Here is a 24212-nt window from a genome sequence, read left to right on the forward strand (position 1 = left end):
TTTAGTAGTTAATTCCTTGTACTAGCTATTATGTATGAACTTAACGGGTAGGTAATACCCTAGAAATAATTATAAAATGCTAATAAGAAGAAAAGGCTTTTATAATAATCGGTTCATATTATTAATATGCTACGATTAACTATTGACAACTCATTTTACCTATAATATTCTATATGATTAAATTATATCTGTTGTGTTTATTGAAGAAACATGTCTCAAATGTCGGATGCTGAGTTTGAGCAACTAGTCGAGAAACGTGTGAATGAAAGAATTGCTGCAACCGAAGCAGCAAAAGCAACAGCTGAAGCAGCAGCCAAAGCAGCAGCCGTAAACACAAATTCACGAAACGGATGCTCATACAAAACTTTTCAAGGATGCAAACCACAGACGTTTAGTGGAACTGAGGGACCAGTCGGTCTAACCCGATGGTTTGAAAAGATGGAGTCCGTTTTCAAAATCAGTAATTGTGCGAACGGAGACAAGTCAAAGTATGCTTCGTGCACGTTGCAAGATGGTGCACTTACTTGGTGGAACAATTATGCTAAAGCAGAAGGAATAGATACGGCATATGATATCTCTTGGGAAGAACTGAAAAAGATGCTAATCGAGGAGTACTGTCCTCGAAACGAGATCAGAAAAATGGAATCTGAGTTACGTAATCTGAAGGTTATCGGCGCGAATCTCAATAACTATGAAAAGCGTTTCATGGAACTAGCCTTGTTGTGTCCCGAATTGGTGCCAAATGAGAAACGAAAGATAGAAATGTATATTGACGGTTTATCGATCAATATCAAAGGAAATGTTACATCGTCCAAACCGAATACGATGCAGGAAGCCATGACAATGGCACACCAACTCATGGACCAGATCACAGAGAGTTCGATTAAGGCACCAATTACCGAAGTCAAGACAACTGAAGGAAAGAGGAAATGGGAAGACTATAAGGGCAAAAGTACTCACCTGAAGAAACAAGAAACTTTTAAAGGTAAACAAGATGGGGCAACTGCAAGTCCTAACTATAAGGGACCTCATCCGTTCTGCAAAAGGTGTTACACACATCATGCAGGCTATTGCCAAGTGGTCTGTGATAAGTGCAACAAGAAAGGACATGTGGCGAAAGATTGTTATGCCACCGTTTCTGAAGTAAAGACAAAATTGACCGATGTCAAGAAATGTTATGGATGCGGGAAGTCTGGTCACTTTATAAATCAATGCCCTGATAAGGAGAAGAACAAAGAACCCGCACGAGGGAGGGCATTTAATGTTAGTGCCAGTAAAGCACGTGAGGATCCTAATCTTGTCACGGGTACGTTTACCGTTAATAATCAACTAGCTTCTATTATGTTTGATACGGGTGCTGATAGAAGTTATATGTGTAAAGACTTTAGTTTTAAACTAAAATGTGCATCATTACCTCTAGACGATAAATATACTATTGAATTAGCTAATGGTAAACTGATAAAAGCCGATAAAATTTGCCATGGTTGCGAAATGAATCTCGCTGGTGAAACCTTCAAAATTGATTTGATACCCGTAGAACTAGGAAGTTTTGACGTAATCGTTGGCATGGACTGGATGTCCAAAACAAGAGCGGAAGTTGTTTGCGCTGAGAAAGCAATCCGCATCCCTCGTAAGGATGAAACGTCATTAATGATTTATGGGGAGAAGAGCAACTCAAAGCTGAACTTTATCAGCTGTATGAAGGCCCAGAAACTTATAAGAAAAGGTTGTTATGCTATTCTGGCACATGTAAAGAAGATTGATACTGAAGAAAGAAGCATTAATGACATGCCGGTTGTAAGAGAATATCCCGGAGTATTTCCAGAAGAATTACCGGGGCTACCTCCACACAGATGTGTAGAATTCCAGATTGATCTCATACCAGGAGCTGCACCTGTAGCCCGATCTCCATATAGACTTGCACCTTCAGAAATGCAAGAATTACAAGACCAGTTGCAAGAATTATCGGACCGTGGATTTATTCGTCCTAGTTTTTCACCTTGGGGTGCTCCTATTCTGTTCGTCAAGAAGAAGGATGGATCTATGAGAATGTGCATAGATTACCGAGAATTAAATAAATTAACGATCAAGAATCGGTACCCACTACCGAGGATTGATGATTTGTTTGATCAATTGCAAGGATCAAGTGTTTATTCTAAGATTGATCTACGCTCCGGATATCATCAACTGAGAGTGAAGGAAGAAGATGTTCCTAAAACCGCGTTCAGAACCCGTTACGGTCACTATGAGTTTCTAGTCATGCCTTTTGGATTAACTAATGCTCCAGCAGTATTCATGGATCTAAGGAATCGCATCTGTAGACCGTATTTAGACAAATTTGTCATTGTTTTTATCGACGACATATTGATTTACTCGAAGAACAAGGAAGAACATGAGCAACACTTAAGACTGGTACTGGAGATACTCAAGAAAGAAGAATTGTACGCAAAATTTTCGAAGTGTGATTTTTGGTTACAAGAAGTACAATTTTTGGGCCATGTTGTCAGTAAACATGGAATTAAAGTTGACCCCGCCAAGATCGAAGCCATTAGTAAATGGGAAACCCCGAAGACTCCAACACAAATTCGCCAATTCTTAGGTCTTGCTGGTTACTACCGAAGATTCATTCAAGATTTCTCTAGAATCGCCAAACCCTTGACTGCATTGACTCAAAAGGGAAAGAAGTATGATTGGTCCACGGAACAGGAATCCTCATTCCAGTTATTAAAGAAGAAGTTAACGTCTGCACCCATTTTGTCATTACCGGAAGGAAATGATAATTTCGTGATCTATTGTGATGCTTCACGCCAAGGTTTAGGATGTGTATTAATGCAACGCACAAAAGTCATCGCATATGCCTCACGACAACTAAAAATTCATGAAAAGAACTATACGACGCACGATTTGGAACTTGGAGCAGTAGTTTTTGCACTCAAAATATGGAGACACTATCTATATGGCACCAAGTGTACAGTGTACACCGACCATAAGAGTCTTCAGCATATTTTTGATCAAAAACAACTCAATATGAGGCAACGTCGCTGGGTAGAGTTGTTAAACGATTACGATTGTGAAATCCGTTACCACCCCGGAAAGGCTAATGTTGTAGCTGATGCCTTAAGTCGAAAAGAAAGAGTAAAACCTCTTAGGGTTCGAGCTTTGAATATTACAATTCGTACTGATCTCACAAAGCAAATTCAAGCAGCACAGTTAGAAGCTTTAAAAGAAGAAAACGAAAAAGGCGATATGATGAAAGGGTTAGAAAAACAACTTGAAGTAAAAGCCGATGGAACCCTGTATTTTGCTGGTAGGATATGGGTACCAAAACATGGTAACCTAAGGCAACTAGTACTGGATGAAGCACACAAAACGAGGTACTCAATTCACCCAGGAAACGGGAAAATGTACCACGATCTCAAGAAGTTTTATTGGTGGCCTAATATGAAGACAGAAATTGCTACTTATGTAAGCAAATGTTTGACGTGTGCAAAGGTCAAAACTGAGCACCAAAAGCCGTCAGGATTACTGCAACAACCAGAAATTCCGCAGTGGAAATGGGAAAGAATAACCATGGATTTCATTACGAAATTGCCAAGGACTACAAGTAGTCATGATACTATTTGGGTGATAGTTGATCGTCTAACTAAATCTGCTCACTTTCTACCAATAAAGGAGATAGACAGTATGGAGAAATTAGCACGCCTATATTTGAAGGAAGTAGTTTCCAGGCATGGTGTACCCATCTCTATCATATCTGATCGTGACACCCGATTCACATCACGTTTCTGGCAGTCATTACAAAAAGCATTGGGAACTCGATTAGATATGAGCACCGCTTATCACCCACAGACAGATGGTCAAAGTGAAAGAACAATACAAACATTGGAAGACATGTTACGGGCATGCGTGATTGACTTTGGAACCAGTTGGGATCTACATTTACCGTTGGCAGAATTTTCATACAATAACAGCTATCATACGAGCATCAACGCAGCGCCATTTGAAGCACTTTACGGTAGAAAGTGCAGATCTCCTATCTGTTGGAGTGAAGTAGGAGAAAGACAACTTACTGGACCAGAAATTATTCATGAAACCACCGAAAAGATCATTCAAATACAACAGTGATTGAAAACGGCCATGAGTCGCCAAAAGAGTTATGCTGATGTAAGAAGAAAACCGCTAGAATTTCAAATGGGCGACAAAGTCATGTTGAAGGTGTCACCCTGGAAAGGCGTTGTACGATTCGGTAGACGAGGAAAGCTAAGTCCTAGGTACGTAGGACCCTTTGAAATCACCGAAAGAATTGGAGCAGTTGCTTATCGATTAAAGCTACCACAAGAACTTAGTAGTGTTCACGACACATTTCACGTGTCAAATTTGAAGAAATGTTTAGCTGAAGAGGATGTCGTAATTCCTCTTGATGAAATACGAATCAATGATAAACTCCATTTTGTCGAAGAACCTGTTGAAATCATGGACCGTGAGGTCAAACAATTAAAACAAAGCAAAATACCGATAGTTAGAGTTCGTTGGAACGCTAGACGAGGACCCGAGTTTACTTGGGAACGTGAAGATCAAATGAAGCAAAAGTATCCACATTTGTTCACTGATATCGCTCATAAAACAGGTACTACTCAAAATTTCGGGACGAAATTTTCTTTAACGGGGAGGTTATGTGATGACCCGGAAAATTTCGACTTATTTAAACCAATTCTCTATACGATTTATTATTTTGACACGTTAAAAAAAGTCTGTTAGATTGAGTCTCAAAATTTTGGAACTGTTTCATATATTCAATTACCTTTGACTACTCTCGACGATTCATGAACAATTATATGTATGTATATATATATATACAAGTAAAAACGACTTTCCTACAGTAAAACACTATTTGCTAAAGTGAAATCGTACTTTGCTACAGTGCTACAGTAAAATTGACTTTGCTACAGTGAATTGCTACAGTAGCACTATTTGATGTCGACGAACTAGAAACAAAACGCCATGCGATCGCATGGCAAAAACACTGAAAACTCATGCGATCGCATGAGCTACAGTAAATGAAAAAGTATTATAAATACGCCAGTTTGTTCGACGAGTTACTCACCCCAATTTCTTTTCTTCCTTCTGTAAACGATAAGATATTTATAATTTTAATATTATAATTTAAGTTTAATAATAATAAGGTATTTACGAGGGTATTTTAATTCGGGTTTCAAACCGTTTCAAGCTAAGGTAATATTGGGTATTGTTCGGGGTATTGTTCTAGAATCCAAGGCCAACCATACAGTCGTCTACCATCATTACGTCTACGCAATTTGCCTACAATATTGAATCGCAATATTGAACTGTGAGTTATAGTCTCCCTTTTTAAATACTTTAAATATTTTTGGGCTGAGAATACATGCAATTTATTTTAAACGCGATAAGACACAAGTACATACTAAATTCTACACTGAGTTAAACCGAAAATCCCTTAGCTTTGGTAACTAGTAGCTGCCAGTACATAGGATATGGACTGGTGGGCGCGAATAATTGTATATGGATCCATAGGGCTTGACATCCCCGTTCGAGCTAGAGCGCTAGCCTTTTAACGGACGTATGTTATTTGAGTTTAAGACACGTTGGTTTGCGTGTATTAAAACGAATGGGGTAATTATCACTATAGCGTTAAGTTTAGTTACCAGGGTGCTCTGTTACGTAGAATCTATTGATAAACTTTTGATGAAATCTTGTGGTCTATCTTTATATATGTTTATGACTCGAGCAATTAAACCTATAACTCACCAACATTCGTGTTGACTTTTTAGCATGTTTTATTCTCAGGTCCTTAGAATGCTTCCGCTGTGATGTACTTGTTGCCTGCATGGAGTCTCTCATGCTATGTACAAAGTTTATTGCATTCAAAATAAAACTGCGTTGTGTAATAAATAATTGGACTGTGATGTCAACCTGTAAATTAAAGACTTATGTATTTCGGGGTTTTGCTTATACCTAAGCACTTGCCGACATGTTTATAACTTTCTATGTTTAGAAAGTCACTTATTTTAATGAATGCAATATTTTATCAAAACGTATCATATAGAGGTCAAAACCTCACTGTGGAATCAATGATTAACGTGCCGCGTCAATAGCGATTTTGACGGGTCGTTACAACTACCAACAGCACCATCTTCACCAACAACAACATAAGCATCCCACGTCTCAACATCATAATCGGTACCTCAAACATCGGCATTATACGCCCATAGATACCAAGGAATATTAGTAATAATGAGTTAAGATGTATTGACTCATTCTTCCTGAAGAATTATATATGTATACTTTATATAAATATGGTTTGGAACAATAATAAATCTTTTCGTACTAAAGCTATTACGTGTGAATCTTAACTAGTATGTACTACTTGGTTAATTCATATCACTAATATGCTATGATGTACATCCTTCGTTAATGACTTAACAATCGTTAATCACTGCTTCAGCACAATTAACTCCATTTCATAATAAATCAAGTGTATTATTCAAATACATGTTTGATTTTACAATTTCATTTTTGATGTACTCGAAACTTTTTAGAAAACATTATTCGTGTCTTGTGAATTTCACAAGAATTCCACGAGCACCAACATCATATACTGAGGTATATCAATAACAATGAATGATGAAGTATTGATTCATAACTCCATTAAAGAAATATTCTGCGACGATTATGTAATCTTTCAAGTTTTGAAGATTATTTATTCTCGTTCCAACCGCAAATCAAATGAGTTTAATATTATATTAACTCATTAAATCAATATTATATTTGAAGAATACATATATGAACGTATATCTCCATAAAGATTGTAATTAAAGTTCTTTTGTACAAACTGTTAATTGTGAAAATATTTTAACGGGTAGGTAATACCCTAGAAATATTTATATCTCACATTAATATGTTGCATTGTACATTCTTCAATTCTGATTCAATAATCAGTAACTATACTACTTACGTTCACAATATATGTGTATCCGTTCACTAAAGAACAACCATTTTCATACAAATTCAAATACATATTCTGATTTTGACATATCAGAATTCAAGTAAAGCTTTAGCAGGTGTTATCTTTCTAAAGATTACTCAATTAATATATATATTCATTCGTATTCTGTGATGAATTATCACGTCAAACCACCGAAATTAGAACCATTGATGGTTACATCCTACGCTTAAACACTTCAAATTCAAAATTCTTGAAAACACCTTGGATTGATAATCAATGATTCAGATTCATTAACCTTGAGAATGCTGACGAAGCAGCAAAAGCTATAGATGGTCTTAATGGCCAAAAGTTTGATGATAAAGAATGACGTATTGAAAAAGCTCAGATTTGGAACTAAAAAATGTATTGAGCTAACCATGAAGGAGACAAAAGACAAATACAAGGACCAAACCCTATATTCAAAGAATCCAGGTAATTCTGGTTCCGATGAAATCTTTAGAGAATATCTTGCTCCGAAGTCATGTTAAAAGCTTGCGGAAAATTTTTATTCATCAACTTTCGAACTTAGAAATTCCAAAATATCATCATAAATATCTTCGATATTTCTGAAGATATTTTCATAAATATTCTCGTCCGAAATTATATACCTCTTCGTGCTATCTGTATTACATTATATTGAAAACTTCTGTAAAATCTAAGTATAAATTATGAATGAATTCTGAAGAAGTGTGGGGAATTGAAGCATGAGTTAGTATAATATAATGACGTCGGGCCAACGTGATTATATTACAGTAAATCATGCTGAGTTTCTAATGGGACGTGATAAAGGTTCACAGATCATACCCTCATCATGAACCATGTTACATAACTCTATCATTCTATTTAACCTCTAAACATATCAAGAAAATATTTTTCTTGATGATTCGGTCTTTTCCAGATATTCTGGTAATTTGACAAATCAAATCGTGTTATTACCTTTTCTTTCTACTTTGTATATTATGATCATTCGAAACTTCATACCTACGAATTCTGGACCATTATTCGCTTGACTTGAAGTTGGGAAGGAAAAACAAAAGCACGGAGCTCCGACATATAAGGGAAAATATAAATCCCGATAACAACACGAAAATTACAAACCATGTATATCAATACGTATTGCAACGTAAAGACACGGGAGAATTAAAAACATTATAACCCCAAGGGAATAGTAGAAGAAAACAAATTCCTCTGGTGGTAAATGAAAAAGAAGAATGACTGTATATATGGTCATATAATAACAAGAATCAATACGGGATTGAGCATATTAACAAATCTTTTAAAAGATGAATTGAGGAAAAAAGTATAGAAGTGGTGAAGATAATGAGACGGAAGAAGTTAATTTATAGCAAAATTCCAGACACATCAATTGAGGCAATTTTAATTTCCTTAATTACCGGAGAATCAAATCTTATACAGATTATAAAGATTTTCTTTAAATCTCTTGAATTCCGGAAATCAACTTTAATTATGTCAAAAGTTAAGGCAAACAGATATTTCCTTATTTCAAACTTTTAAGATAGCTTCGTTTATACTCTTCCTATAATCAAATCATTTTATCCATATTATTCAAAGGCGATAAAACGCTATTTTTTAACTCATATTCATCATTTTTGTTGTAAACAATGACGATCTCTATCAAATTTCATGACCGTGATTTTAACGAACTCCTCTCTGTTTTGTCTGCCCTAATATTGCAGCATAAACGCTCAAGGTTTAAATGAGCTTAATATTATTCGTAACACATTTCATGTATCCAATTTACTAAAAATACCTATATAACATCATCATTTTGAATGACCTCCGCATTAATAATAAAATGCACTACATAGAAGAACCTATAGAAATTATGGTTCGTATGATTTAAACTCTTAAAACAAAACAATATTCTATCCGTTGGAATTCACGCAAGGCCCCTAGTATACCTGGGAACGTGAAGACCAAATAAAATGGAAATATCCTCACCTCTTCTAAACCGCCGATGCATCCGAGAAGTCTACTTGAAACTTCGGGACGAAGTTTTCTTTAACGGGGAGGTACTATAACAACCCTCACATTTCCATACTTGAATTAATTAATTTTCCTATAGGGTTGTTATCCATACGTAATATATAATTAAATTCGACGTTGATTAAATATTTATTTTTAGTCGACACGTTTTGTTAACTAAAGTTTATATATATTATGTAAAATAACTTTAGTTAATATTAATGTTAATGAGTACTATATATATAAAACTACATGTAACATATTATTAATTAAATGATAAGTTATTTTAATTAGTATTTATATTTATATTTGTAGCTAAAAAAAAGATTTTTTTATACAATTCAAGCCCATGAAATTTGACTAATACTTTTCTTGATTTTTTTTCAAAAACAATCTTATCAAAAATATTTTTCACATTTTTTTCATTTTTGTCAAACTTGACATTCTTGAAATTTTTTTTTTATTTTTTTTTTCTTTTTTATCTACCATTATTACCTATAAATACTAACCTAAAACTCATATATTTTTCACACAACCCCTAAATCTTTCTCTCAAAATTTTGAAAAAATTTGAGGTACTTTCTTTTCCTTCTTTTTATTTCATTTTTTTCTTCTTTCGATTTACATAAAATAATATATAAATCGGATTAAATAGTTATAAATCATTAAAATTAGTAAAAATAATTTTTACAGATTCTATTAATCACATATAAGTTATTAAATTCGAAATATTAATTTATATGTTGTGCTATATATATTTTTTTATTTTTGTTTCGGTTAGTATATATATACTATAAATCAATAAAAATTAGTATATGTACTTAAAAACTGGAAAAAATATTTTCATAACTTTAAATTAACATAAAAAGAATATTAGAATAGAAATCAAAATTTATTTACTATTTTATAAATATATTCTATATTTTAATCAAAACCGCTATATATATAGAGATAAAATAGATATAAATGATTTAAAATATTAAGATCAGTAATAATTGTATAAAAATTAGTTGGAATTGTTAAGGAACATGTAAAAATAATTTTTAGAATTTTTGGAATATTATTTATATTTAATTACGAATTACTTATTAATTAAACACAAAAACTATGAAAAATTCGTAATAAAATATTAAACAATAATAAAAATAATTATAATTTTTTTTTGAGATTACTATACTTTTATAAACAAGCAAAAATTATAAAAATTAAATAAATGGGTCGATTAGTATTTAAATAGAATTTACTTTTGCATTATTCTAAACCGAGAGAAATAATAAAGAAAATACAAAATAAATACAAACGTGTATTAAATCTATTTTTATAAAATTTTTATATGATTAGTAGCATCACTAGATACTTTAAAAAATATAAAAATTAATTCTAAATTGTTTTTCCTATTTATTTAATTATAGGCCGATTAGAATGGTTAAATAATTAGAAAACAATAAATAAATAATATTTTGATATAAAATTTGATTTAATAATTTTTATAACATTTTTACAGAATATAGAACCAGTAAAAAATATAAAATTATTTATTTAGGTCGATTTGATATTTATTACCTAATTAATTTTGATTTAATCTAAACCGAGAACATATGCAAAGAAAAATGGAAATAAATATAAAAACTTGGAAAAATTATTTTTGTAAATGTTTCTACTGATTCATATGCCTAACTAGAGTTATAAAAATTATGAACATAATTTTTTAGGTGACTAATGGAATTAATCAACAAATTAAATCGTATATGTATATAATTCGGCTAAACTAATTAAATACATATAAATACATTAATATTATATTGTTACTGTTATTATAAAACATCAAAATAATACTTATAATAACTAATTAATTCCTTTCCCTATTATACATACATATACTTTATTAATTCATAAAATACAATAATATATATAATAATAAACCTAAATTTTATACACTTAAATAAATAATAAAGATAATCGAATTATTAATACGATAACAATAAACTTATTAATATCATATTATTAATACATAAACATGTCGTATTTCTATACGCACATAATGGGTGAAGGTTATGATCAAAAGATAACGTATCACTTATACGAACTCACCGCTATTTACCGTAAAGTGGATGATGTCTAGGTTGCCATAATGGGAATAAGGTTTTGGATTAAACGAAAAGGTTGTAGACTTATAGTCCAACTGAAAGTTCCTGGCCCCCGATTACACTGGTCATCCCGACTTACTTAATAGCAACGAAGTTTGGACAAAGTTGTACAACGTCTTAATGTGGAGGATTATAACCCAAACTTTCTAAAGCTATAAACCTGCTTTAAATGGAAACTTTTCAAAAGTAGAAACTCTTACTATAAATTGTCACTATTAATATAATCCTTATATTAATAAACATACTTTTTGTTTGTTAGAACATAAATGACTAAACGTTATATCTCTAGGTTGAGATCTCCGTTACTTACTTTCGTCATTTCTTTTCTTTGTGGATTATCTTCAACTGCTATTTAGGGTGAACTTCATAGCCCCACTTTTTACTGTTTCATAACTGTTTTACAACTTTTGGGAGTGAGACACATGCTTGCTTTATAACTGTTTTACGCTTAGACACAAGTACTAAATTGTTAACTATGCTGTCATGCTTTGATTCATGCTAAATCCCTACCGTAATATCGTTAATTGCTACGTTTAAATGCAAACTTAATTATTGTGAGTAGGCCTATTGAGAGTAACGTCTCTAACCATTCGACCGTTGGTCTTTGGTTACATAATAATAATTTCATGACACTGACAGTACAAGGTGTCACATGGTAAATTTTGTTTAGTAGCGATATTACAAACTGCAGTAACACTTTTAGATTGATATTTCTATATCAATCAACTTTAAACTAAATCTTGTGATCTACCATTATTATCAAAATCATTGTTTATGATAAACCTATGAACTCACCAACCTTTTGGTTGACACTTTTAAGCATGTTTTGTCTCAGGTACTTATATATTATACTTCTGCTGTAGAACTTTGATGTACTTAGAAGTCAAGCCATGCACTGGGACCAGAGTTAACATCTGCGTCAATGTCGATTTTAACGGGGTGTTACATCACCCTTCTCTTTTTAAATTAGATATTTTGGGGGCTTTTTGGTAATTACACATGGGGGCCCGAATTAAAGGCCCTAGATCAGTCTTGGAGCCTCATTTACTCCATTTCCATCTACTTCAACCTTATCACATAAATTCTAGAGAGAGAGTAAGATCCTAGTGTGAGAAAACTCATTTTGGAGAAGAAGAAGAAGGAATCTTGCTTAAGCTCAAGTTATAAAGTTGTTCATCTACTTCCTAGCTATATTTTGAGTATAGTGGTATGCTTTAATCTTAATTTCCTTATTTAATTTGATTAAGGGTTAGGGTTTGGGGTAGATGATGAACTTAAAACCCATTTGTGGGTGAATTGGGTGTTTTGGGTGAAATGGGGTCATGTAGACTCAAAGATGACTCACTAGGGTTTTCAAAGTGTTAGATTGATGTTTATGAACTTAAATTTGTTAGTAAATTGCTAGCACACACACACACACACACACACACACATATATATATATATATATATATATATATATATATATATATATATATATATATATATATATATATATATATATATATATATATATATATATATAAGTGGGCGTTGTGTGGGTTAGTGGATGACCCGAAATGGGTGTGTTGACCTTAAATTGGTCAAACGGGTCAAAATGGACCTAGGTTAGTTAATGTTTGTGATTAATGCATAAACCTTGTGTTGAAATGTGTTTTTAAACCTATCTTGGCTAATGTTAAGGTTTCGGTGTGAGTTGACCCAATTTTATTGTTAAGTGTCCAAATGGGTCAAAATGACCTAGTAATGGTGAGTGTTGTGAGTTTGACCAACTTGAACGAATGATTGATTATATATACTTTGTAATAGGTGCGTTACCTTGAAGTTTCAAGCTTGGTTTATTGATTCACCGAAGGCGTAAGGTGAGTGGAATAATTATATGCGTAGATATATAATGTATTTATTTGTTGTAGCGTGAGATGTGAAGTGTCGATGTGCTAAGACACCCCATTTCACGTGACGAGTGAAGTGTCGATGTGCTAAGACACCACTCAAAGTAATGTGACGGGTGAAGTGTCGATGTGTTAAGACGCCACCCGGGGTGAAGTGTCGATGTGTTAAGACACCACCCGGAGTGAAGTATCGATGTGCTAAGATGCCACTCCAAGAGATTAACGGGTGAAGTGCCGATGTGTTAAGGCGCCACTCGAGGTGAAGTATCGACGTGTTAAGATGCCACCTCAAGTAAAATGAAGAGTGAAGTGTTGAAGTGTTAAGACACCACTCGGGGTGAAGTGTCGACGTGTTAAGACACCACCCAGGGTGAAGTATCGACGTGTTAAGATGCCACCCATGGGGTTAGTGTACGAAGTGTTAAGTGCACTAATGGTTGTTATGAACTTCGACGGTCTTTAAACACTGTTCCCTCGTTCGATTGGTTAACCATGGTTATTGTGTTGTAGTGTAAGCATATTATATTTGTTCGAGTTAAATATGCTATTGTTATGCTAGCTTGGTTATTGGAGGTTATAGCTTGTATTTATGACGATAAGCTATTTGTGTTTGCTAGCATGTATACGGTATGCGTGTAAGTGTTTGCAAGTAGATATATTATATATGTATGTGTATAATTATTGCATTCACTAAGCTTTGCTTACCCTCTCGTTGTTTACCTTTTTATAGGTTCGGTTGTGAACAAGGGTAAGGGCATTATCTTGGATTAGAGACCCCGCTTGTTGTTGGGGGACGCTTTTTGGATGAGTTAGCTTTTGGAGTTTGACCGAGGCTTGGGTAGTTTAACCCCAAACACCATGCTCGTAGTGTCGTTTGGTATTTAAACTTAATGTGGTCGAAACTCAAACTTTTGTATGAAACTCGTAAAACGGCCGATGTGGGCCCCACTTTGTAAAACTTATTTTATGATTGAATCGTGTTAGTTTTACATATTGGAACTTGTTGTTAAAAGCGTTTCGTCTAAATATGTCGGGAAGTGGGCGATCTTTTTCGCAAAAAGGAAAAAGTTGGACAGGCCGTTTTAGCGCGTCGCGCAGGCTTATGGCGCGCCGCGCCACTATGCTGTACAAAATATTTTTTTTTATTTCGCATATTTCGATTGCGTATGGGTTGGGTTGTTACACGAGGGCGGTTTACTAGGAGCGTCGGAAGAAGGCACTTTAGAAGGAGGTTTTGACCATGCTAGACTTAGTAATTAAATTGATTTTAATACCAAATATTGTATATAATTTATTTATAACTATTACCACCACTTTTGAGATTTTTATTGTAGATGTATTTGTTAACTTTTATAATCACATATTTATCTATCTAAAGAGGTTAATATCACATATCTTCATTTTAACATTTAAAATTGCATTTTTTTATCCACTTAAAAGGGGATAATATCAAATATGCTCATGTTAAACACTTAAACACATTGAATATATCCTTTAGAAGTCATAATATCAAAAATATAAGTGATCCAGATGGGAAAACTTTCATATTTACCATGTGTTAATTATTAATAAAATTAATAAAAACAATTACACACAATCAAAATCTTGTTTTCACCTAATATATGTAGACTAGTAACAACAATATTTTCATTTATTTCAATTCTACACAATTAAATTATTATAATACTAATTACCATCCAAAAGATAAATATGCATAAATGTATTAATTAAACTCTACGTAATCTCTTGTTCATACTATGTTATATTATATATTAGATGAAAAGTCGACTTATGTTCGTTATTTTAAAAAAGAACAAGCATGAACATGATTTTTTTGTTCATCTAGATAAACAAAGAATATGAACATATTTGCTGGTCGTTTGTGAACGTTTGTTGAAAGTCATTGTTTACTACTACGGTACAATATATATAAATTATATAAAAGCTTTAAGCATATAGGGCTTTATATATATATATATATATATATATATATATATATATATAAGGGCATGATCAATGGGAAAGTAACCAATCGGGGAGAAGCAAATTTTTACAAATATATATATATATATATATATATATATATATATATATATATATATATATATATATATATATATATATATATATATATATATATATAAGGGCATGATCAATGGGAAAGTAACCAATCGGGGAGAAGCAAATTTTTATTTTTTTTTGGATTTTTTTTCCGGCATCAAGATCACACGAAAATATGAACATTTAGAAGAGACACTTCGTGATGAATGTTATTATTTAGGTGGGAAAACGATCGACAAAAATAACATTCAAGATAATATTGTTCGTGAAGAATATGAACGTTTTTTTTCTTCATGTTCTGTGAAGTAAAATTTAGCCCGATTTAGAGTTTAGGGTTTAGGGTTTAGGGTTTAGGGTTTGGTGTTTTGGGTTTATTCCATAAACCCAAAACACCAAACCCTAAACCCTAAACTCTAAACCGTTCGTGTTAAAAACTCAATCTAAATCCTAAATCTAAACCCTAAATCTAAACCCTAAACCCTAAATTTCTAAACCCTAATATCTAAACCCTATAAACCCTAATATCTAAACCCTAATATCTAAAACCCAATAGCTAAAACCTCAACATACGCTCGAAAAATACGATAATTATTATATATTACTTCTTCGAGCGTTTTTCCGCCAAAATAAAAACATTTATCACAAAGTGTCTCTACTAAATGTTCATATTTTCATCCCATCTATAATGTTCGTGAACAAAGTTTTTTCAAAAAACGAATTTTTTTTTTTTTGCTTCCCCCCGCTTCCCCCCGATTGGTTATAAGCATATGTCCTATGTGTCATCCAACCCATGATTTAAGGGACACTTAGGAGAGAGGTTTGTCTCACAAAAAATCTCTACATACACAATATTGTGCGTTTGATAAAACTGAATGATTTAGCACTGAATGATTCAGAGTTCTGAATGGCTCAGAAGCTCTGAATCGATATGACTCCGAATGAAAATTCACTGTTTGATAACAATCCTGAATCAACACTCTGAGTAAGTTAAAATTACCATTTTAACCTTAAGTATAATTTATGGCTTTATCTTATTTTGTGAACGAGTTTTTTTTATATAATTTTAAAATTCACAAACATTATAAACAATTACGCTTTAGACTTTTACAACAATTATAGACCAAAATTTATAAACGATTACGGAGTTTATACAATTATTACCCCTATATACTAAATGTCATGGGATTTTTGGTCGTTTTAGTTATAACGCTACCCCTATATACTAAATGTCATGGGATTTTTGGTCGTTTTAGTTATAACGCGATGTCGTTTTGAGTTTGCGTTCACACTATGAAGAGCCCCCCAACTTTCGCACAATTTACACATCGCCCCCTAAACTTTACACTTTTTCAGAGGTAAAAAATGTAAATATATAATTTTATTAAAATAAAAAAAACTTATTCCACCCAAATTTATAACGGGCCCCATCTTCTTACTCGGTGCGAGTTAAATTTTTCCAAGGCCACCGTTCAACTCGAAAAAATCTCACGAACCCAACGGGACTAACTATATGCGAAACGGACATCGTTAAAAAAACACTAAATAACGGGCTCTATATTCACGCTCAGTGCGAGTTAAATTTTTCCGAGACCACCTTTCAACTCGAATTAATTTTACGAACACAACGTGACTAACTATACGCGAAACGGATATCGTTAAAAAAATTAAATATTTCGGGCTAAATTACATACATATACATACACGTCCAACAAACAACCCAACCTATTAGATATATTAAGTACCAAACAAGGTATATTCAAATTCGACCGCGCGCCGAATACAACCGCAACAACGCGCGGTCAAATTTTTTCTAGTTATAGACCAAATTTCCAATCTTTTCATCCTCATCATCACTTTATCACTTTTGTCACTTTATAAACAACTATTCCTAAATCTGTGTTCACAATACATCTCCATATACTTCAAACACATCTTCAATCCTTTCATCCTCATCATCATCGAAGCTAAAACCTAAATTTGTTAAAACACACCAAAATCAAGACCAAGATACCTTTTCTTTCGATAATCTGCCTTTTCTCTTATCTTCTCTTCTGTTATAAAAGTAATAATTGGATGATAATTTTATTATTATTATAGATATTGCATAGTATATTTTTTTGAGTATAAATAGGTGTGTTGAGTTAGAGTTTATTATGTGTATTTTTTGGTTAACAAAAACACTCTCTCTCTCTAGATTCCAAATGCCACCAAACTCTCATTGTACATTTTTCTATAAATAAAAAACCAATTACTCATACCTTTTGTTCAACCTTTGTTTTCTCCGTTTTACAGTATCTCTATCTCTATATACCTTCTACAGTCAAGAACCACTAAAGGTAGTTATAAGCCTACTGAATTATAACACGTTATCAGCACGATTATCTCAACATTTATACTAAATATGGTTGGCTCTGCCACCTAACTAATATATGGTCGGTTATACCACCTAAATGATATATGGTCGACACTGTCGCCTAATTTACATTTATGTTATCTAACATTTATTTATGTATACTAACATTTACATTTATGTTATCTAACATTTATTTATGTAATCTAACTCTTATTAACTTCACTAACATTTATATTTATGTTATTTAAGTTATATATGGTCGGTTATACCACCTGAATTATATTTTCTGTAATCTAACTCTTATTAACTTCACTAACATTTATATTTATGTTATTTAAGTTATATATGGTCGGTTATACCACCTGAATTATATTTTCTGTAATCTAACTCTTATTAACTTCACTAACATTTATATTTATGTTATTTAAGTTATATATGATCGGTTATACCACCTGAATTATATTTTCTGTAATCTAACTCTTATTAACTTCACTAACATTTATATTTATGTTAATAAGACCTCATGATTGTACGCAACACGTCATTTGACAACACGGTACTTTATGTACGCAACACGTCATTTGACAACACGGTACCATGGGTCGAGATTAATTCCGATCAATACGAATACGATGGGGTCTTTATATGTTATCTAACATTTATGATTACTTATGCAATTAATCATTATTTATTTCATGCATACTAATGTTTATTCTTAAATTTATAATCTTAAAAGTTAAAATAAAAAAAGTAGTTTGTATTTTTATTAAAAGTAAATCTTAAAAGTTAAAATAAAAAAGTAGTTTGTATTTTTATTAAAAGTAAATCTTAAAAGTTAAAATAGAAAAAGTAGTTTGTATTTTTATTAAAAGTAAATCTTAAAAGTTAAAATAAAAAAAGTAGTTTGTATTTTTATTAAAAGTAAATCTTAAAAGTTAAAATAGAAAAAATAGTTTGTATTTTTATTAAAAGTAAATCTTAAAAGTTAAAATAAAAAAAGTAGTTTGTATTTTTATTAAAAGTAAATCTTAAAAGTTAAAATAAGAAAAGTAGTTTGTATTTTTATTAAAAGTAAATCTTAAAGGTTAAAATAAGAAAAATATATTATAATAATATATATTATAACTTAATATATATTATAATAATATCATTAATAATATAGTATAATATGAACCTATATTCCCTTATGATTTTATTATTTGTAATCATACCATTATTCCTTTGTTTACTACTTATGAATCTAAACTAATTCTAATTGCATGTTGTTATTTATCTACGAAAAAAAAAAATTATGATTATGATTATGATTATGATTTATGTTGTTCATCTTTCTGAAAATAGAAAATGTCAAACTTATCAAAGCTTGAGTTTGATGCCTTAGACGTATCGGGAACAAACTACACATCATGGGTTATGGACGTAGAAATAAATCTTGGATCATTGGGTATTCTAGAAACTTTAAAAGAAAATAATACTTGTTCCGATCAAGATAAATTAAAATCAATTGCTTTTATTCGCAAACATATTGATACCACCTTAAAACATATGTTTCTCACTATCAAAGATCCACATGTTTTATGGGAAAGTATCAAGAGTAGATTCGATAATCAAAAGGAAATATTACTTCCAGCTGCGAGGGAAGAATGGAGAAATCTAAGGTTCCAAGATTTCAAAAAGGTAAGTGAATACAGCTCGGCCATGTTCAAGATCCGTTCAAAGCTTCAATTCTGTGGTCACGAAATAAGTGATGCTGATATGATGGAGAAAACTTTCTCCACAATGCATTCTGCAAATATAACTGTGCAAGAAAATTTAAGATTGCAGAATTATAAAACTTTTTCCAAACTTCAAACTTATCTCTTAGTTGCAGAAGTTAATAAAGAATTACTGATGAAAAATCAAGAATCTCGTCCTACCGGTGCACTAGCATTTCCTGAAGCTAATGCTATTAACAATAATAATAATAATAATAATAAAAGAAGAAATGCACATGGACGAGGGTGTGGAAGAGGTCGTAGCCATATTGGCCAAAACCATCATCATGGAAATTACCATAACAATAATAAAAATCATAACTATGTTCGAAATCACCCTTATGGTAATGGTCGTGGTGGTGGTCGTGGTCGTGGTGGTCGTGGTCGTGGACAAAGAAATAATAATCCACAAAATTATAAAATCCAAACACCATACAATCCCACAAATCACAATGTTGAAGAAGGCTCTTCAAAGAATGTTGAAGATTCTTGTTACCGATGTGGTAAAATTGGCCACTGGTCTAAAAACTGCCGAACAAATCAGCATTCTGTTAATCGGTATCAAGAATCCCTAAAGGGAAAAGGAAAAGAAGCAAATCTTGTGGATGACCTTGATACAAAAATCACTGAGCCAACTTGTGACTACTTTAATGAATAAATTTCTAATATATATATATATATATATATATATATATATATATATATATATATATATATATATATATATATATATATATATAGATATCCTATTATATGTTCTCGTTAAATAAATGGTTGTAGATTTTCAATCTACACCATATCTAGTTTACTACATATTTCCTTATTATGTGCTATCGTTTGTAACATGTTTTGAATGTAATATATTGATGAATTATATACTCATTATTTGTTTCTCATATTTTTTTTTGAAGTTCATGATGTATACTGCTGGAGTAAAAAATCAGTCAAATGGTGGAGATATTTGTATTGCAGACAGTGGTGCCACTCACACCATACTCAAATCTAAAAAATATTTCACAGACTTGAAAGCAACGGAAGGAACTATACATACTATATCAGGTCCTGTGGACTTAATAAAAGGAATGGGAAAGGCAAAATTCATGTTACCAAATGGTACGAATTTTCTGATAAATAATGCCTTATTTTCTCCCATGTCAAAGAGAAATTTGTTAAGTTTCTCTGACATATACCAAAATGGATATGATTATCAGTCAGTGACAACAGAAAATGAAAAATATTTAAGTATCACTGATAAGAATCGTGTAATTGAAAAAATACCAAGACTTCATTCTGGTTTACATTATACACATATAAATGTACCTGAAGTAAATGTGGTAGTTAAAGAAAAATTATGTGATCCTGTAATGATCAGTTTGTGGCATGAGAGATTAGGTCACCCAGGATCAGCAATGATGAAAAGAATAATACAAAATACACATGGACATCCATTGGCGGATCAAAGGATCCCTCATGATGCACTTATCCCATGTACATCATGCTCACTTGGAAAGTTGATAATAAGACCATCACCTCTTAAGGTTGAAAAAGAATCACCAATGTTTCTTGAAAGAATTCAAGGTGATATATGTGGACCAATTCATCCACCATGTGGACCATTTAGATATTTTATGGTTCTAATAGACGCATCTAGTAGATGGTCTCATGTTTGTCTATTATCAAGTCGAAATATGGCATTTGCAAAATTTCTTGCTCAAATTATTAAATTGAGAGCACATTTCCCTGATTATACTATTAAAAGGGTGAGACTAGATAATGCCGGTGAGTTTACGTCTCAAGCATTTAATAACTTTTGCATGTCTATTGGGATTATTGTTGAACATCCCGTTGCCCATGTGCATACACAAAATGGTTTAGCTGAATCATTAATTAAACGATTGCAGCTAATAGCTAGACCATTGATAATGCGAACAAAACTCCCAGTATCTGTATGGGGCCATGCAATTTTGCATGCTGCATCATTGATTCGCATTAGACCAAGCGCAAGTCATACATATTCTCCTTTGCAACTTGCTTTTGGTCATCAGCCAAATATTTCCCACCTTAGAACATTTGGTTGTGCGGTTTATGTCCCTATCGCACCACCACAACGCACTAAAATGGGTCCTCAAAGAAGGATGGGAATATATGTTGGATATGAAACATCTTCAATAATAAGATATATTGAACCCATGACGGGTGATATTTTTACAGCACGTTTTGCTGATTGTCACTTTAATAAAACATTATTCCCTAGATTAGGGGGAGAAATAAAAAATAAAGAAAATGATGTTTCATGGTGTGAACCTCAATTAATGTATCTTGATCCTCGCACAAAAGAATGCGAGATCGAAGTTCAAAAAATAATGCATATGCAAGAACTTGCAAATAAATTGCCTGATGCATTTACAGATACAAAAAGAGTGACTAAATCATATATACCAGCAGCAAATGCTCCAGCTCGAATTGAAATTCCAAAAACTGGCAATAATGTTATTCTTGAGTCTTTGCCACGCCAGAAACGTGGGAGACCAATTGGTTCCAAAGATAAAAATCTCCGGAAAAGAAAATCAGCTGATAATGAGGTAAAAGAAAGTGTTCAAGAAGAACTACAAATCAATACTCCTTCTGCAGAGGAGATTGATGATGTCAATACGGAATTTTCAATCAATTACGCACATTCAAAAATATTATGGAACCGAAATCAAATGAAAAATCTTGATGAGATATTTTCATATAATGTTGCATATGACATCATGAATGATGATGATGATCCAGAACCAAAATCTGTCATGGAATGTCAAAATAGACATGATTGGGATCATTGGAAAGGAGCAATACGAGCTGAATTTGAATCACTCAATAAAAGAAAAGTTTTCGGATCTATCATTCTCACACCTAAAGATGTGAAACCTGTGGGATATAGATGGGTTTTTGTGCGAAAAAGAAATGAGAAAAATGAAGTTACAAGGTATAAAGCTAGACTTGTAGCTCAAGGTTTTTCTCAAAGACCGGGAATTGATTATGAGGAAACTTATTCTCCTGTTATGGATGCAATTACTTTTAGATACTTAATCAGCCTGGCAGTTTCTGAAAATTTAGAAATGCATCTCATGGATGTTGTGACTGCTTATCTTTATGGATCACTTGATAGTGATATATATATGAAGATACCTGAAGGATTTAAGGTATCAGAAGCAACCAATGCAAAACCCAAAGAAATGTACTCAATCAAGTTACAAAGGTCTTTATATGGGTTGAAACAATCGGGTCGCATGTGGTATAAACGATTAAGTGATTACTTGATAAGCAAAGGGTATACCAATAATCTTATTTGCCCATGTGTTTTCATTAAGAAAACAACATCCGGATATGTGATCATAGCTGTTTATGTTGATGATCTTAATATCATAGGTACAAATAAAGAGATCCATGAAGCCATTCAACTTCTAAAGAAAGAATTTGAAATGAAAGATCTCGGAAAAACCAAGTATTGCCTTGGTTTACAAATTGAACATATGCCTAATGGTTTAGTTGTACATCAAACAACATATACTGAAAAGATTTTAAAACGTTTTAATATGGACAAGGCAAAACCATTAAGTACTCCTATGGTTGTTAGATCACTTAATGTTGACACTGATCCATTTCGTCCTTGTGAAGATCATGAAGATATCCTGGGACCAGAAGTACCATATCTTAGTGCAATTGGAGCTCTTATGTATCTTACAAATTGTACAAGACCTGACATTTCTTTTGCAGTTAATTTGTTGGCAAGGTTCAGCTCAGCTCCTACCAAAAGACACTGGAATGGGATCAAACACATATTTCGATACCTTCGAGGAACTACTGATTTAGGATTATTTTATTCTAACGAATCAAAACAAGATTTGGTTGGTTATGCAGATGCATGTTATTTATCTGATCCACATAAAGCTAAATCTCAAAATGGATATGTATTCCTAAATGGAGGTACCGCAATATCATGGCGTTCTCAAAAACAAACACTTGTTGCAACATCATCAAATCATGCCGAAGTAATTGCATTACATGAAGCCAGTCGGGAATGTTTTTGGTTGAGATCAATGACACAACTCATTACTGATTCTTGTGGACTAGAACGCAATAAAAGTTCAACAACTATCTATGAAGATAATGTAGCTTGCATAACACAGATGAAAGAAGGGTATATCAAAAGTGACCGAACAAAACACATACCCCCTAGATTCTTCTCATACACTCAAAATCTCATTAAGGACAACCAGATTGAAATGAGATATGTTCAGTCCAGCAAAAACTCTGCTGACCTTTTCACCAAAGCACTCCCAACTGCTATTTTCAGAACACACGTTCATAATATTGGCATGAGGCATGTTCAGAAGATGTAACAACTCAGGCGTTGCCTACTTGAGGGGGAGTCAACTCTATGCTGCACTCTTTTTCCCTTAGCTAAAGTTTTATCCCAAAGGGTTTTCTTTAGCAAGGTTTTTAACGAGGCAGTACTAGTTATTCACTAATAAAATTATCATCCAAGGGGGAGTGTTATAAAAGTAATAATTGGATGATAATTTTATTATTATTATAGATATTGCATAGTATATTTTTTTGAGTATAAATAGGTGTGTTGAGTTAGAGTTTATTATGTGTATTTTTTGGTTAACAAAAACACTCTCTCTCTAGATTCCAAATGCCACCAAACTCTCATTGTACATTTTTCTATAAATAAAAAACCAATTACTCATACCTTTTGTTCAACCTTTGTTTTCTCCGTTTTACAGTATCTCTATCTCTATATACCTTCTACAGTCAAGAACCACTAAAGGTAGTTATAAGCCTACTGAATTATAACATCTTCTTCCTTTTCTCTTATTCTCTCTTCCTTTTTTTTTTTTCAATTTTCTGTTAAGAAGATTCTTTGCAAAAAATCATGTATAATCAAAATAATCAATAGAAGCTAAAACATAAATTTTTATATTAAAAGAAATCATTATAAGCATATAAA

Source organism: Rutidosis leptorrhynchoides, chromosome 2, assembly GCF_046630445.1.
Source record: "Rutidosis leptorrhynchoides isolate AG116_Rl617_1_P2 chromosome 2, CSIRO_AGI_Rlap_v1, whole genome shotgun sequence".
NCBI lineage: Eukaryota > Viridiplantae > Streptophyta > Magnoliopsida > Asterales > Asteraceae > Rutidosis > Rutidosis leptorrhynchoides.